Raw genomic sequence first — 17,538 nt, forward strand, 5'->3', positions numbered from 1 at the left:
GCTGATCTTTGGCCCCAGATTCAAGCTCATTGTATGCACATCTGACTGCAGCCTACAGGCTATGAAATCCAAAGCCATAGAGATACAAGAGGAAGTCTGGCAGGTGAGTTAAAGAGGCTCTGCACACAGAAAAAAAAAAGACACTGAACAAACCAAACTACGCTTCTTGAATAGAATGGCTTACTGCAAGAAGAGAATTCAGGAAGGGCTACAGTGACAGAAGATCACACAGGGTAATGAAAATGGAAAGAGGGCAGAATAAAGGCTGCACTCAGAACCATTCATAAAAATGAAAGTACATCACCACCAATTTGCAACTCTTTCTCCTTTGCAAGTGCAAGCAATAACCTGAGAACGATACCTATTGACAACCTCAGAGCAGTATCCTGTGTTCCACTGTGGAAAAAACTCATCAGAGTAGATTAGCAGCCTCGCTTTACAGAATAAATGGATGGTCTAAAACAAGGATTATACTCCGTTACTAAAACAGGATGCTGAAAACTGTAGCTGCAGTGTAAGCTGGCATATGGATTGTCAATAGGAAAGGGAGGGGTAAAGCAAAGAATGACCTCCTGGGATAAGGTCTTAGCAGAAGAGATGGGTCGGAGCTAGGGCTCATCAAAATTTTCCTATGAAAACTTTTTTTCAGTGAAACATTGGATTTTCCATAAAACAAACATTTTCATGGAAAGTGCCTTCCGTACTTTAACATATTCTATTTTTCATCAGAAAACTGAAAACTTGAAAACTGAAAATTTTTGGTCACAAACTGAACATTTTTTTGGTTTGGTGCCAAAAAACTGACATTTTCCACATGGAAAAATGCATTTTCTGACCAGTTGTAATCTGAGCCATGAATTTCACATTCAGGTCTGACACCACGGGGTATCGGTACATTCCATTAAGGATACAGAGACCAGCTGTGATGCCCCTACCCAGACTCTGGGCCTGATTCTCTGGTGCCCTACACCTTTTGTGATCATTTACACCAGTGCTAAGTGGATGTAAAACAGTGCCAGCTCAGAGTGGTAGCATTTTACATGCATTTTGAATGATTGGACAAGATGCAGAGCAACAGAGAACCAGGCCCTCTAACATCCCTGTAGTCAGAGGTTGTTCAGACCAGGGTCTTTGTGTGGGCCAACCGCTCTACTTAGCTTCCTTTCAGACACAAGAAAGCAAAGGAATCTATGATAAAATCAGAACATTGTCTCAGACAGATAAACAATGCCACGTTCCTCTCATGAACAGCTGCCTCCCATCCACAACCCAAAGGTCTGAAAAGATGAGGAACATCGAATACAGTCAGACCAAATGGTATCAGATCAGCAAGGGAGAAAACACTGGCGAAGGTCAAATCCTGGTTACACTGAAATCCTAATCACATTAGGAATATAAACTAAGACAACTGTGTCTTTCTGGTGAGTCAGCCTGATACATGCTCTGAAGGGAGAGACTTTCAAATACACCCCACACTGGCCTAACTCTGTTAACTTCCTACTGAAGTTTTACCAGTGACTTAGTAGGAGCAGAGTTAGGCCAACGTTGTGTGCTTTTTGAAAATCCTACCAGTCATATTATGTATGGGTTAAACCTGGTAATAAAGCTACACCTCAGATTTCTGGGCTCCTCGCGTGAGTAAATGTAAGTATGTGCATGTTTGAAGGATCTGGTCATGCTATGTACTGGCCAATTTAGTGCTGCTTCCTTTTGGATGTTGACTCTTCAAATGACAGCATTGGCCAGATTTAGGGATCTTATGCACAGCTAGCTTCAATCTTGTCAGTCTCCAGTGTTTTAGTTTTTTTTCTTCTTCTGTGCAAGGTTTACCTTAACTACCCTCCTAGTGAAAAGGTTTTTCCTAATATCCAACCTAGACCTCCCCACTGCAACTTGAGACCATTGCTCCTTGTTCTGTCATCTACTACCACTGAGAACAGCCTAGCTCCATTCTCCCTGGAACCCCCTTTCAGGTAGTTGAAGGCTGCTATCAAATTCCCATTTATTCTTCTCTTCTGCAAACTAAACAAGCCTAATTCCCTCAACCTCTCCTCATAAATCATGTGCCCCAACACCCTAATTGTTTTAGTTGCCCTCCGCTGGACTCTCTCCAATTTGTTCACATAATTTCTGTAGTGGGGGGGGAGGGGCAAAACTGGACACAATACTCCAAATGTGGCCTCACCAGTGCCGAATAGAGGGGAATAATCACTTCCCTCAATCTGCTAGCAATGCTCCAATTAATACAGCCCAATATACCGTTAGCCTTCTTGGCAATAAGGGCACATTATTGACTCATATCCAGCTTCTTGCCCTGCTGCGAGCAGAGGAGAAGCAAAGAGAGGGAGTTTGCCTGGGAACCGTCCAAGAGGAGCTACGGTGAGTGCTGCATTAAGGGGGCTGTGTTGTGAGTTGGTGGGGTGAATAGCTGTGACCATTTGTTTGACTGGTGCTAGTTACAGGGACTCTGTGTGTATGTGTTTGTTTGAAAGCTTTGTTCTTGCCTTTTTGTGCTGCAAGAGTGGTGCAAAGTGGCTGGAATCTGGCCAGCTAGACTTCCCCTGCAAAAGGGAAATTCTCAGCTGACATTACCCTCTTCTCCCACCCCCAGCCTCATGGCCATGCTGGAGGTAGCAAGAGGCTTGGCCAGATTGCTACTGCACTCTGGCTATTCTGAGCCGATGGACAGTCCATGGCACCAGCTAGTGCAGGTTAAAACAGCCCTGGGAATAGAAAACTTCCATATGGGAGATAGGATTAGAAAATATTACACATAGCCACACTGAACTTAAGTTCACATTTCTGGAGCAGTCATATTCTGGGATTTCCTGATTTTTGAGGACTTTGTCTCGTAACCTTAACAGTACATTAAGATGCATTTGGTATTTAATTTTCTAAAGTCTTTGAAAGGGCTTCAGGGACCAGAAAAAGGAAGGAAGGACCCACCAGAAAATCTGGAGGAAATCATTTGCACATATTCCAAGTTTTGCCTGTAATTGTTACAATCCTCGCTCTGCACCTATTTGATTTCCACATCTTTGAGTTCCTCACTCCACAGCTATTTGCCTATTCATCTTGTGCATCTTACAAGCTCCTCTGGCTTTTGAACAACAACAGTGTACCCCAATTGTTGTACCCCAATCCTGCAAACACTGATACGTGGGAATAATTACTTTGGTGAGTAGTTCCATTGACCTGGACTGGACTACTCAAGGAGTAAAGTTACTCGTGTATCAGTGTTTGCAGGACCGGACATTTAACTAACTGCAAGCACATGCACTGTGTATCAATGTTTAACTACTTTAGACTAAATTTTCTACTGCTCATGTTCAATATGTAATTTTCAAATTCTTATGGTTTGGAGAATTTTTTTTAAACCAAGCAAAGGGACCAGTCGCATAGGAGTACAATGCCAACACTGGTTCAAACTTCTGCCCTTTCTGCTGTAGCCCTGTTTTTGGTGTTGTTTTTCTTAAAGGTGGCTAGAATATTTTACTATGAGAAATGCATAGCTATATTTTTTCCATTCTCCTATAACTAAAACATGGATGTCACTAGCAGCACTGGATATAAAATAAATAATAATTATATACAATTAACAATATGGCCTCATTACAACTATATTTTCATTATCATTATTACATATCATTAAGAGCTAATTTTAATGAAAAATTTAAAAAATAGCTAATTAGCTAATCTTTGGACAACCAAAAATATAATTCCGTGTGTTTTATGTTCAAGAATGTTGTGCAAATAGGATTATAATGGAAACTGTTTAGCAATCTTAATGGCGGTGATCACTATTAACAATTGTTATACTAAAACAAGACTAAATAATAATATCAATTATTAACAATATAATAATTTATTGCCACTATATTTTCATTACCTGCATTATTCCATATTATTAAGAACATTTTATAAATGGCTTTTCATGTTTTAAATACTTTTCACCATGAACTACTCATAAGTATCCAAGTACTCATTTTACTAAATTCTTTTTTTTTTTCCCTCTGTAAAATAAAAATAAAGTTCTATTATCCATGAAGTTCCCATCACTGCACATTTCCATGTTTCCCCATTCATTTATATTGAAATCAAGCAGCAGTCCAAGAGAGACCTGCATTTCCCATGAAACAGGGCAGACATCCTTTAACCTGTGTGTATCACTTTGTGAGGGAGATATGATCTCTGTGTTCACTACAAGACCACAGTTTTGTTAAGAGCTAAAAAAGACATGGACTCATTTTCCCTTAAAGCTGCTGCTTCTAAACCAGTAGTAAACTAAAGCCATCGCTGCTGAGAACCAAAGGTCATGCTAAGAAAAATGAAACCACATATGAATAGAATAGGGCTCTGAAGCCTCACCGACAAATTCATTTTGAGCCTCATGCTATCTCTAGGAGGGTGAGTGTATATGAGCAGTCTCAAGAGAAATGTTAACAAATATCTCTGGAATGCTAACGCTAGTACCACTGCAGCATTTTAAACTTCAACAGCCTGATACACAATATGGAATATGAATTTGTATTAGCAAGAGATTAGATCCTGTTTTACATTATGAAGTTTGCTATCTGCATCCCACCTTAAATTAGGAATGACTGCCAATATGTAGCAACATGTAAAACACCAATACATATTCATTTATCAGATTCTTTGCAAGGCATTTCTCAATTACGCTTCTAAGGAGGGGAAAAAAGCTTGTGCTTTAAGGCAGATTTTCAAAGCCTTCATTCTCACTAATAATTTGGTGTGCATTTTAAAAGAATACATATTCATGTTCTGGAGTTTGGGATAGAGCAGTGAGGAAGAAATATTTACATTTAAAGGAAAATTGGTAAAATTTGACTTTAAAAAATCAGAAGAGTTTTACAAACAAAACATTTTTCACTTTTTGCTTTGCATATTTTCACTAATTTAGTTTTAAATAAATGTAGCCTTTTTCATGGAAACCTGCTGTTTGCTTAGCCAAATTGAAGTGATGTATTTTAGGATGCATAGAAACTGTATTCTCTGTCATAAAGGAAAGACTTTGTAAGGCTACACAGAGAACAATGAAATGTAAAGGCCAAATTGTGAACCTCTAACTATTGATCAGTTATTCACAGGAGCATTCCTGTTCATTTCAATGGGACTATTCACCAGAGTGAATAAGGGCTTTATAATCTGTCCATTAAACAATCACCAGCATGTTTTGCAAAAAAATATTAAAAGCAAATTTTCAGTGGCTTTTATAAAAGTAACAACCATTATATATTTTTACATATAATGTTTACATGTACAAACTACATGTACACTACATGTACACTACATGTAAACTACATGTACAAACTACATGTACAAACTATGTTTACATGAACAAACTATCCTCTAACATGCATCAGTTTCACATCAGTGTAATTCTGCTGGCTCCATATTTACACAGGTATAAGAGGAGAATCAGGCTCTTTGTTAAAAGTTACTGATGACTATTTATGAGGACCCACATTTTCAAAAGCGATTAGTGATTTTTGGTGCCTCTGTTTTTGGGAACTTGAAACACATTAAAGGGTCCTGATAGTACTGAGCAACCGGCCTCTGACAATCTGAAAGTCAGATTTCTTTAAGGTGTTTCAGCTGGGGGGAAAAAAAAGAAAAAAAAAAGGGGGAGCACTTAGAATAGCTATTTACTTTTGAAAATATAGGCTAATATGTTTAGCTAGCATACTGATAGGTACCTTGGGGAGGAAGGAAAGGAGGGATGGATGCATGGATAGATAGATAGATGGATAAAAATTCATAGACTTTAAGGCCAGAAAGGACCTTATGGTAATTCAATTTGATCATCTGACTATCACAAGGCCTAGTACCTCACTTAGTAAACTATGCATCAAGCCCACAACTTCTGTTTGAGCTATAGAGTATTTTTTAGAAAGACCTTCCAATTTTAGGGACAAAAGAAAAGATGGGGTCACAAATACCAGCCAAAAGTGGCTCTGAGGTACAGGAACCTAAGCAGAAGCATTCTCTTACATTCTGAACCCACATAAATCTCTCCACATGAACATTGTGCCATCAGGACTCCATGGGCTTGAGCAGGAATTGGCTATAGGAGGAGGCCCAAGACAGTAGACTGTGATCATTTGCTGCAAAGCCATGTCATTTGACCCTGTGCAATCCCACTTGGCAACACTCATAACACTGCCTCAGTGACCGAGAACAGAGCTGGCCCAGTACAGGCAGATAAGCTAGGGAAGCACAGCTTGCTCAAGGTCATGCTACTTGAGATACTAGAGATACAAGACAGGCCAATTTGTGATGAACAGCATTTGAAATGCTCTAGACCTCTGCCAATACAAAGGTCAGGTTGAGCTGGTACAGAACAGTGCATCATACCATGCCAGCATATCAGTTTTTGCAGAATTTAAGCTTACACCTTTAAAACAAAAAAAAGGTTTCTCACCCCAATGAGTGTGAAAACAATCTTCCAAATGTAAGTTGATTAAGTACTGTATTTCTGAGTGTGAGCATAAACAAAAAGAGTAGCTCCAAGAAATCCTCCCATTCAGGTCAATAGGTGTTTGCTCAGAAACCTGATGTTGACATTTATCTATAAAGTTGTTAACTAATTTACTGGTGCTTGTTGATCTACTCTGAGACTGCAGGTGGAACACAAGTTGAGTACCACCAGAATTCTTTTTCCTAATCTAACACATGTTTAAGTGCTCAGAAATCTGTGGGAATTCCCTGTGGATCTCAGGCCTTTTAATGATCAGAGGACCTCCAAACCCAACTTGCAGATGGTTTGATTTACCAAGAGCAATTTGAGTTAGACTTCTGAGAGCCAAATACTCATCTGGTAAAAACTGGCACAGCTTCATTGAAGCCTCTTGGTCTTTGGGCTTCTAAAATCTTATTATGGAATGTCATGTCATGTTTTGTATTATTTCCTTGATCCCACTGAAATCTTCTGTTTCCTTATGATCATCTCTTCCTCTTTGGATCTTCCGCTTCAGTCTTTTATATAAGTGATCTTTCAAACTGTACCTAAGGTGCCACTGAACCATGTTAACTTGACCAATAAGCACTTGAAATCATAGTCCCCAATTAGTTTTATTTTTCTCCATTAAGGATTAATGTCCAATGGCTCAGAGGCTGGTAAAAAGCAAATTCTTCCACTTTGACAGGAGTGCCTCAAAAAATTATTTGGAGGTTTATCTGGAGGTTTATTCTGTGAAGGCCGCCAAATGATCAGCAGCAGCGGTGTACACGTAAGACTAAAGACTAGCAGATAATAAAGTTACTAAACTAAAGCAAATCTGCCATGTGCTTTGATTTCTGTTTGAGGATTGTACACAGCTAATATAGTGCAGTAATACTAAAACACTATTCAGTAAAACCCTGAGCAGTTACCATTTACAGTATATCATAGTCGGATGACAGCAGGAATGGTGGGAGTTCATTATAGGGACCATGAATTGTTGGAGGTAATTTAGATTACAATTTAAAGTTTAATTTAAAAATCTATCAACAAATGTGAAAGTGCTCGGGGAACATTTTAAAATGCACTTTAATCTCACCAGCACAAATAGCTTTTCAGAGCCCTAAACATCATCACCTGGAAAAACAGTAAAACTTTACTGCATCTTTAATTAAATTACAAACACAAAGGATAATTAACTTTTTTTTTAAATTTTCTTTTATTCATGCCATTGTTTCCCTTCTGAGTCCATATCTTCAAGTTGCAGGAACAGGATGTTATGAAGAAGTTTACAGCTGGCATATTATTGCATCTAGCAGATGAAAATGCATGACATGCACGCACACTGACACACATATTCGGCAGAGGTACTGGAAACTGACTAAGTTGTTCACCAAAGCATGTAAGAAGCCTAGCTTAAAAAAAAAAGAGAGAGAGAGAAGAGGAATCAATCAATCAGCCAGCCAGCTGTAAATGGAAGGCAGTCACCATAGTCCTGCAGCATGTACAGATGTGGCTGTTTCTTCAAGCAATCAGGAAATCAGAATCCAGCTTTCTCAATACTGGCCAATAACAGAGATGCAGCAATCTGTTTGGATCCTGTGTTTAACTTGGTTTCAAGGGCCCCATCATTTCATGCCATACACCTACGATTGTTCTTGAACAGCAAGGACTCATACTGTGGGCTTTACCCTACTTTGGATTTATCCCTAGAACTGGGAAGAACACAGTAGTTTTGCTTCACAAGGGGTGGCACAAACATTGGGCCAAATTCAAGGAGACTCCATTGAATGTGGCCTGCTTTATTTTCATATAAATGCTTTGGAACCCAGTTGGGACTGAATCAGCAAACTTTCCCTATTCAGCAAAGCACTTAAGCACGTGCTTAAATGTAAGCAAATGATTTGACACCATTGGTTTTAATGAGACGTATGCTTTCTCAAGTGTAAGCACAAGTTTAAGTGCTTAACTGAATGAGGGCCTTAAATTGTCATCAGATGGGGGAGGGGATGTGACAAAAGCATGGTAAAATGCCAGTTTCTGCCTAGTTTGAACCAAATGTTCAGTGTTCAAACCAAAAATTGAACCAAATAAATGTTCCTGGGTTTGCTCTAGCTGGTGAGAAATGGATCTAGAACAGGAAGAGAGCTGTGCAAAATGTTTCCAACAAAACCCCAATGAAAGGGACGCATGCTGTTTGGTGGTTTCTGAACAAACTCGGGACAGGGTCTCAAAAAGATTCAATAATCTTAAGGAGTCTGAGTTCTAAGTTCATAACTTAAACTGGGCACATTTCACTCAGTATGACTAATGATGATTTGACTGACTGCTTTCTCTCACCAAGGATAACTAATCCTCCTTGATAACAATGGAGCTACTCATCCAAGTAAAGGAAGTAGGATCTGACTCACTTTCTTTAATTATTAATTATTTTAATTCAAGAGCAACATTTTTTACAGGTTGCTTGGGGCTTTAGCTGCCTGCTTCCCATTAAAATCAATGGGAAAAGGTCAAAGAAATTTCTATCCAACTCACTGGAAATTTAAAAATTATTGTCACACCTGATAAAATCAGAGGGGAAGGTATAGAGGGAATTTAAAAAAAAAGAATATTGATTTCATCTTAAAGTTAAAGACAGAGCACCCAGTAAATATCATTGTTATATAGAGTTAGGATATCTTTTAGGATGAAATTCATCCCTATTCAGAGGGACAGCTCAAGGCCTGTGCGCTATTTAACTCCTACTTAAGTCTTCAAAACAGGGCTTATGTGGGTCTTAACGTGGTGCACATATGGTCAGATATGCAGGTGATGGGTGGCAATATGAAATCCTAAAATAATGCTTGTGCTGGCTCTCTGCATAGAGTGAAGTACACCCTCCATGCCTAAAAAAGAGCAAAGACTCTTTTAAAACTTTCTCTCTGTCCCCAGTCCTGCAGGCACTTAAACACATGCTTAACTGTATATGCATGATTGTTCCCCATTGAAAGCACTGACAGTACTCACATGTTAGCATATGGGTAAGAGGTGGCAGGACCAAGGCCTACCCCTGGTTTTGAGAGAGGTCATAGTGAGATAGAAGCAATGAAGACAAATTAATGAATAAATAGACACAATAAATAAATATTGGACTCTGAGGGGGGTGGCTCCTCTGCAAAAAAAAGGGGGTAGGTTCCCATTAAGTGAATAAAAAATAAAAATAGAGTAAAGGAGCACAATCTAAACTATGTACCATTTTAATTAAAATCAACTATCAGTTTTTATGTATGTATGGCTATTGGATTTCTAGAGACTCAAATGGGTTTCACAAGGACTCACCGATAAAGGATTAAAACTATCAAAAGCTTCCTGATAGCGAGTATGAAATCCATCCATTTTGGCAAAGCGTTTCATTTTACACAAATGAACATAAAAGCAGGGGGGGGAGGAAGAAAGGGGGGGTGGGGAAGTTGACCATGGAAGACAAGCCTCTTAATTCCTTTCAAATAAAATGAGCAGGCATAACACTGTGCCATCACAGAAGAGAAAGAGCTGCCTGTGAGTATTAAACGTTAGTGCTTTGGCTGCTTAATTATGGGTTAATCTAGCAAATTAGCATGCTTCATTTAATTCTAATTAGGAAAATTAATAGGCAGGCAATAAAGACTTAAATAGACTGGCACAAAACAAAACTGAGACTTTACTCTTGGAAATTGTAGGGTTTTAAAAAAAATGCAATCCCTCCAGCCTGCACATGTCCTTTCTCACCAGCACAGTTATCTTGAATAGCAAGGTGTAGGTCAAATGGGCAGTTTTACAATCCTCTGGGCCAGATCCTCAGCTTGTGTCAATGGAGCTACACAGATTTGCATCCCACTGAGGATCTGATTGTTTGTTTTTTCTCTGTGTGTATAGTTAGGGGACCAAAAAAAAAAAAAGGTCATTATATTTGGAGGTGGGGGAAGATTGGGTCTCCTCTTCTGAAGGGGATACATGACATGGTGGGAGATTATTCTATTATTTTTATATCTCTCTCTCTATTTTTTTTTAAAGAGCACATGGGGGCGGGGGATAATTTAGTGGTGACATCGTCCTCTAGAGGTACACACCATTCATGTTAAGTGATGCCTTAAGTCATGGAATTGTAAATTATTTTATTCCTTCCTCAGTCTGATGCCTTCTTTCTGGTGAAGCTTTGGGGGATGAAGACATGCTACTTTTCCACTTCACCAGCTGGCTGGCTTCCATTCTTGCCGCCCCCAAATGTTACAGCCTGATTTGCATGGTGTGTTTGTCTTTGCTAATCAAGCCGCATACTCTGACAAGTCCTACGACATTGGACATGGCTGTTCTTCTAATTAAGGTGCTAATTGAATTAAATGGCTGCGGTAATGAGCAGATGAGCAGCATAAAAAGTAAAGAGTCAGATAGGCCAATTAACAAAAGAGCCAAGCATAATTATAACATTTAAAATACATGCAGCTCTGCACTAATATTGTTAATTGTTACAGGGGAATTTATGATAATTGGCTCAACAGCAGGCATGCAGGCTTAACCTGAGATGAAGCCTGTAATTAAAAAAAATGATATTCAACACAAAATGCAGAGTTGGGATAATTAACACTTGATTTACATAAAAGATGTTTGTAGAGTAAGACAGTACGCAGAGTGAACGCCATGCCAAATACAAATATTACTGCACTGTGGCCTTTAGCCAGATCCAAAAGGTATCCAGACACAGAAGGCATTCAGAACAGGAGTCAAGTTTGTTGCAGAGCCAAGTTTCATGCGGTGAGGGGCACCACTAATAGGCATTCAACTTTGTATGAAGGGATGAGATGCAAGTTTCAAAGAGGAGGCAGAGTGTGGGAAGCATAAACTCCTCAGGGATATGGGGATGAATTTATGCTGTTTGCATGTTACCTTGTTTGGGTTTTAAGGAAAACAGCATAGTATCATTCGCATGGAACTTGCCAAATCAATACTGGTCATAAGGGTCTGAGACACAGGACCACTGGCAAGAAATTGATTTTATTTTCCAAGTTCCAAACCCAAACACCCAAACACATGGATCCCATGAAAAAATGAGAAGTTTTGAAGTTTTTCAACAAAAAAAGAGACTTAATTTCAGAAAAAAAATTCAAAACCAGCTCTACCTGTCTCTCGCTCCGCGTACCCCCTCGCAGGGGCAAGTGGGCAGGGAATGGCCATTTCCTTAGATTCAAACCCTAATTCACTGGCCAGCTCACCTGAGCCAGCACAGGTAGAATTATCATGTATCTGCTAGTGTAATCCAGCTACTTCTCCGCTGAAGCAGAATGGAAGCAAGGGACGAGCTGTTACTCAGAAGTGTCTCTCTCACGCGCCGTCTTCACTGCACTGCACCAATGGAAACTGTGTTCCCATCGACGCAGTGCTATGCCACTTGAGATGGTGGTCTTAATACGTCGATTTCTGGATCAACTGAGCGGGTCTGCACTGACCGCTCAGTCGATCCAGAGAAATTGATCTGACGGCGGCGACTTTGCTGCTGTCAGTGTGGCAGTAGCCTCAGTCACAGTCCAGAGCCCTTCTTGGGTTGCAGCAGTCTACATACCAGTTTTTGCTCAGGACTATGCCTGAAGTTATAATCTAGCACACACAGAGAATCAAGCCCAGATCTGGACCTTAATATCTTCATTTCTTAAAGTATCCATTATTTTTACAACAGTTAACTGGAGATTTTGCTGCCAAAAAGGAGGCTGGATAGTCATCTGTCTTGGATGGTTTAGACACAACAAATCATAGAATCATAGAATTTAGGGTTGGATAGGACCTCAGGAGGTCATCTAGTCCAACCCCCTGCTCAAAGCACGACCAACTACAACTATTTCATGCCAGCCAGGGCTTTGTCAAACTGGGCCTTAAAAATCTCTAAGAATGGAGATTCCACCATCTGCAAATCCTTCATCTTGGCAGGGGATTAGACTAGATGACCCGTGTGATCCCTTCTAACCTTAAGATTCTACTTAGTATGAAAAAATATACATGTTACTTCAGAAAGACAGAATCAGAAATAATTGTGCTAGTATGTAATGTGTGTCACAATATATAGAATTATAGTCTTAAACAAGAGACATTTATTAAAGAAAACTGCAAAGTATAGACACAAACAAAAAGGGTTCCACACTGTTGGAGAAAAAGCTGGTACTCATTTTGTTTACCAAGGACTACTCCCTGTCTGGAACTCTATATAGCATGCAAAGACATCTGATGGGTGAACTGTATACTGCAAGTAAACACATGCTAGTGTGAACATTCGTACACTAGGATCACATTGTGTCAAGTCCTGTGAGGGTGTACAAAGAGGAAAAAATTGCAACACTACTATGGTCGCCATTAAAAGTCCACATTTGCCACCTGTTACCACAGTGGTGTCTGAGATACTGAAGGGCTCTCTCATGGAGAGAGACAACCCAGCTGCTGAAAAAAGAAGATATAGAGTAGGGAAGACCAGAGGCACCTTTAGCTAGTAAGGGGAAAGTAAGATCAAGTACCTAGCATCCCTAAACTGTAACAAAGGCAGAAAAAGTAACCCAGACCTTGTCCTCTGTCATCATAGCAAGTTCCTTTCCCCCTACTCCATACAGATACCTATATACCCCACAAGCAATAGGAAGGATAGCTCTCCACTTCAACTCTGAGGTCTGCCTATCCAAGGAGAAGACTAGGAAAGAACCTGATGTCATAGCAACATTCTTCTCTCTACAAAAGAGTTCTAATGCCCAAGACTGGTGTGAGAGTTATTATTGGACATCTAATGGCTACCACTTCTGTCAAAACAATCATTGCACCACCAGTGATCGTTATGGGCCAAATTAATTCATTCATATATCTACATGGGCTTTGGTGGAGAAAAACAATGAACCAAACTAATTCCTGTGCGTACATCACTTTGGGATGCCTTAGGTGTCAATGAGACAATAGAAAAGAATTCTATTCTTAAAAACCTCCCTCCCTACCCCATCCAAATCCAAAAACAAGGTTACTGATAACACTAGAGAATTTATGGCATGTGCGTTAAAATCATAGAAATTATGTATTATTATGTATTGTGTATTAACCACCCAGAAGTATGGTAGGCACTTTATAGACACCATAGAATATAACAGCTTGAAATCTAAGGCTCTGATCCTGAAAACACTTAGGTGCATATCTAACTTTGAGCATAGTTACTCCCATTGAATTTAATGGGGCTAATCATGTGTGCAAAGCTAAGCATGTACCTAAGTGTTTTCAGAATCATGGTCTAATTTTGCATAACTTTTAGAATATTGCCGCATGAATATATTGATGAGAAGGGCAAATAGTCTTCTTTAAATTACATTGGCAATGTTGGCTGGCTGACGCAGTCTACCTACATATGACCACCTTCAACAGCTACTCCTTGCAGATGCCTTTTTGAAGGCAGCAAAACACCTATAACAGTTTTATGTAATGTTTAGCTTTAAACTTTTATTAGTGTCTTATAAACCTTGCTAGACCAAAACATTTAAATACAATTTCATATTGTGTATGTAATGCAGATGGACAAATAATTTGTAACATAACTGATCCAATGAATTTAGTTTTTTTCTGCTGAACAGGATATCTGAAAGCAGACAAGGAGCCCCTCAAATATACTTGTTATTCAGAAGACTGTAATGTATTTAACTCTATAGTTTGCATACAATTCTCTGCTAGCTTTTCTTATTCACTATTTCTGCAATATTGCAGAGTTGTGATTGGTGAGATCATGGTCACATGGTATTATTTACATTCCTTGACTGGAATGATGTACATGCATTTCCAGCATGAATATTCATACATGTGTACTTAAAAATCAGTTTGGGGAAATGTTTTTGCATCGATCTTATGTACTTATATGGTCTCCATCACCACAAGTACCTGAGCGCCTCACAGTCTTTAATGTATTTCTCCTCACAGCATCCCTGAGGCAGAAAATGTTATTATCCCCATTTTACAGATCAGGAACTGAGACACAGAAAGGCTAAATGACATGGCCAAGGTCACACAGGAAGAGTGGGGAAGAGCAGGGAACTGAACCTGCATCTCTCAAGTCCTAGACTAGCTCTCTAACCACTGGAACACCCTTCCTTCATGCACAAGTGAATCTTACACTCATTTTCAGCAAAAATTCATGCCATTATTATTTATACTCTACCTAAAAAGTGTGCTAGATGTTTAGACAGATAAAGCATACATAAACCCTACCTCAAAGGGCTTGCAATCTGATTGTAGAAGTGATAGAAGATATAAGAAGCAGCAAATGGCAAAGGGGGAATAGAGTGAAGGGAGGATAAGCTTTACAATGAAAGCTGGTCAAAAATTTGAATTTCTCTCCCACAGGAAATTCTGATATTTCCTAAATCAGGATGAAAAGTCAAAATATCAATATTTGTCATGGAATGGAAAGTTCTAAAAAATTGTGTTTTAGAAAAGTCCAAATGTTTTGCTGTGACAGTTGCAATCAAAATCAAACAATTTTTGACATTCCTGGACTGAAACATTTTGTCTGGGTGGACCCAAATCAAAATTTTGTGTTTTGTCCCAATTTGATATTAAGATGTGTCTATGGGAGCTGCTGCAGTGCATCAATGGAGTTATAGTTCAGGTGCCTCCTGCCTCCCTTCTGCCCCCATTCTTTGCTATGAACTGGACTATCTGGCTAAGTTACATCTACCATGATGCATGATAATCATGTGACTCTCACGATGCACCAGGAGCGTTCAACCAGAGGGGTGAGCATGGTGCATTATGGGAGATATAGTCCTGCCAAGCATCCTAGCATAAGGAGTGGGGACAAGAGACACCTGAACACAACTCCCCTGGGGCACCACTGAAGCTCAGGCAGGCTTAACGTCAATCTGAGCCAAAACAAAATGTTTTGATTCAGTTCAACAAACCAAAATGTTTAGTGCTGGGTCAACCTAACCCCATACTGAATATTTTGTTTTTATTTTCCCAATGGAAAATTGAAAATTTATGGCAAAATCATTTCCCATAGAAAATTTCTATTTGGCAGAAACTACATTTTCTGTTAAAAAAAATTGACAAAAAATTCCTGACCAGTTCCGTCTGCAACAGGAAGATCACCTATAAAACTCAACTGTTCATGGAACAGAAACGTTCATGGGAAACAAACAATAAAGGGGTGAAAATTCATTAAAAATGTAAGTTAATGTTCACTGAAATCTTTTCCTAACATCATCTAGCTCTAATATTTGCTAACAAGTTCAAGAGACTAGCTGCAGATGCACAGAAAAATTTCCAAGAGGTTAATCATGAAGTTCTTATGTAGGTAAAACCACCAATAATTTCAAGTAAGGAGTGCAAGACTGTGTCCAACCATAATTCCTGAGGATTAATAACTTGCTATTTAATATTTCTTAATTTTCAAAATAACCTGATATTGTACATTAATACAGAACAGCAGTCACAATCACATCACAGCGCTCATAGCAACATCATATGAATGCAAACACTTCTTGCACTATGCTCACACATGTATTATTTTGCATCGATACAGTTGTGTGTCTGATTTTAAAGATACAAGGACAAATGATGGCTGACCCTGCCTTAACATGCCTACATAGGAGGCAATTATTATTTATTTGGCTTTACCCAGGACAGCTAATGAGGTGAAGGCAAGCAGCAGTACTAGTGGCCCTTATCAGCCCAGAAGGGGAATGTTCTCCCCAAGAATTGCCAACCCCAGAAATTCCAAAATCATGAGTTAGGCCCAAACATGCTATTAAAAAAAAATCTGGTTCTTTCTGATTTGCCTTCTGGTCTTTGTGTCTTTAGGATTCACATTTTCAAGTTTTTGTCTGCAATCAAAAGGACTAGAGAGCTACTTTTTATTTTAAAATGAAAGCTGTGGTTCTCATGTAGTCATTCTATGAACCAGCACTTTAAGAAAAGCATGAAATATTTTGGGATAAAAGTGCAAGATTAGATGACTGTCAGGATCAGGAATGACTACATTCCTGTCTACCTTATTTGCCAGAGCTCCAGTGAGGAAACACTAGGGGGCAGTGGTGATAAATTTTTTAAAGGTGCAGTAAAACACTGCTGTCACCCAAGTCCCAAGAGGGATTGTGACATATATAGATATAGAGATTGTCCACATGAGACATAGGGTTTTTTATACGTGTTAGATAGCACATGGTAACTAACATGTGGTAACATCTTAGTGTAGACAACCAGCTGTAGTTTTAATGTCTCCCTCCACTCTACAGCCATACAGGTGTTCCTCCCACCCCAGGAACAGATCTTAGGGCTGTGGTTTGGTCCACAGAATACAGCAATGCACACTTGTGTATCATTTCCGATAACATCTGAGTTTTGAAGTCTGTTTTGAAAAAAAATATTTGAAAAAACAATCTGAGTAATTAACTCTGAAAGTAATGTGGGGAGATAAATAAATATCATCTCAAAGCCTATGAAATAGAGGAAGAAACATACCAAAACAGGAATGTTTAAAAATGAAAACACAACTGTAATCTGGCAATATATATGTTTTGGGGCTCTTTCAGCTGACCAGATATGCTATAATTATACAACAGGAATCTGATTATGAATCTGGCATTTCACTTTTGAAAACATGCTCCAGGGTTCCTGGGCTGCCATAATTTTACTCGAGCAGTAATGGAATAAATACAATCCAGATACACATTGCCGTTCCTCAGCATAACTACTTCTTCAGGCAGATTTACCATAACGCACTCTGAACAGAAAAACTATGGCTCATTTACAAATGTAATTTCAATTGAGGATAGTTTTCCAATCTTCTTTCATTTGAGTCTCAATTGAACTTCTTCTCCTTTTTGATGGCATGATTAGACATTGTGAGAGCTGTTGCAGATTAGTCAAGCACAGAGAGTGTAAATTGGGAAGGATGTTTTATCAGTGCACGTCACAATATATGAAAGCAGATGTGTATGCTCTGAGCTGTTCCCTCAAATTACTGTTATGGAATAATTTAGCCCTTTTGATTCTCACAGATTACTGCTTCCACTGATCATGCTGTCAAAACCAAAGTGAGCACTTCATTCCGC

This window comes from Emydura macquarii, unplaced genomic scaffold, assembly GCF_026122565.2.
Source record: "Emydura macquarii macquarii isolate MOO-44397 ecotype Brisbane River unplaced genomic scaffold, CSIRO-AGI_Emac_v2 contig_2795, whole genome shotgun sequence".
Lineage (NCBI taxonomy): Eukaryota > Metazoa > Chordata > Testudines > Chelidae > Emydura > Emydura macquarii.